The sequence below is a fragment of the Tupaia chinensis genome, unplaced genomic scaffold, assembly GCF_000334495.1.
Source record: "Tupaia chinensis unplaced genomic scaffold, TupChi_1.0 Scaffold000627_1, whole genome shotgun sequence".
In the NCBI taxonomy this organism is placed as follows: domain Eukaryota; kingdom Metazoa; phylum Chordata; class Mammalia; order Scandentia; family Tupaiidae; genus Tupaia; species Tupaia belangeri.
The window spans coordinates 2875233-2876828 of record NW_006160147.1 but is presented as its reverse complement, the minus strand read 5'-3'; positions in this window follow the sequence as shown (position 1 = coordinate 2876828).

Genomic DNA, 1596 nt, shown 5'->3' with positions numbered 1-1596 from the left:
ATCTGAAAATACCCAGTTAGAGTTGGGAAGTGGCCACCCCCTTGATGTGGACCTAGCTCTCCTGCTTACACCACTCCCTATTGTCCCGCCCCCAGCTGCTTTCCCTGTCTACGAGATCCCACTGGTCTCTGCAGGCATGAATTTGAGGCCATTCTTTATCCATGCTCCAGGCTTTACCATGACCATGTACCAGGATCCTCCCCAGCTAGGACTCAGTTGCTTCCTTTATAATTGAGCCTCTTCCCTTTAAGCCATGCTCACCCCCAGAGGTTTCCTTCCTCTTGTCCCACTACTTTCTCCATCTTGTAGCTTCATTCATATAAAATTAACCAAAAGAGCAGAGCAATCCTGTGACCTTTCCTTTTCTTGCATCTGGGCACCTAAATCAGTGACTGGACCCTCAGCATGACTGCCTCTCACCTACCTCCAGGGGCACTGGAGATTTTTGGTGTTATCATAATGGGGGCAGAGGGTGGGGAGAGTTACTAGTGCTTAGGGTCCAGAGGTGCTATATACCTGTTATGCAAGGGATAGTCCCATTAAAAGGAAACAAACATAGGGCCAGCAGGTGGTGTGGTGTTTAAGGCATTGGACTGCCACATGGGTGACCATGATTCTAGTCCTGGACCTGGCAGCTTGTAAATCATGCCAGGCACATTTACGTATATGCCCAAGATCCTAAGAAGAGAATGGATTATGATGTGGCCATTCCCCCGGTGAGATGATTTCTCACTCTCTCTCTCTCTCTCTGATGTGCCCTATGGCATAAACCTGAAGAAAAAAGAGAAAGAAGAGGAAACAAAAGTCCCATTCAAAATGCTGCTAACCCTGGTGACAGCATGGCTGAGTATGCTCCAGCCCAGACCCAGCTGCTTGAGAATCATGCAGGGCACGTGTGTGAGTGCACAAAATCCCGAGAGGAGAATGGAAGAGAAGGGATTGCAGCATGGCCATCCCCTTTGGTGGTGGTGGTGGGGGAGTGATCTCCCACTTTCCCTCTTTTTATCTCTCTCTTTCTCTCTCCAGTGAGTTCATGCACTCCATGGCAAAATAAATAAATAAATAACCTACTAAACCACACGGTGAAACACTGGTCTCAGTGAAATGCTGGCTACTTAGTCCTAGTCATTTATTTAACTTCTCTACGTCCTGTGAGATAGGGATCACTATTCCATCCATCTAACACTACTCTCTTTCCTAGACTTGTTGTGAGGATTACATAAGTAAAACAGAACAGACACTTGACATATACTAAGCACACAATAAATGCTAGCAGTGACGACCTTCATACTGTGACATACAGATTTGGTTTCCTCTCTGTCTGGCATAGACTTCTAACATCCTTGGAATCTTCAAAGTGATGAGATGTCTTTTTGTATGCTCATGAGCTAGCTGGTGACTGGAAGCATATAGGTAGCTTCAGGGGTGGGGCCTGATCCCAAGAAGGACCCAGCAAGATTAGAGGACTGAGACTTTCAACTCGACCCCTCAACCTCTGGGCAGGGGAGAGAGGCTGCAAGTTGAGTTGATCACCAATGGTCATGTCTATGTGATGAAGCCTCCATTAAAAAAAAAAAAAAAAAAAAAAACACCAGC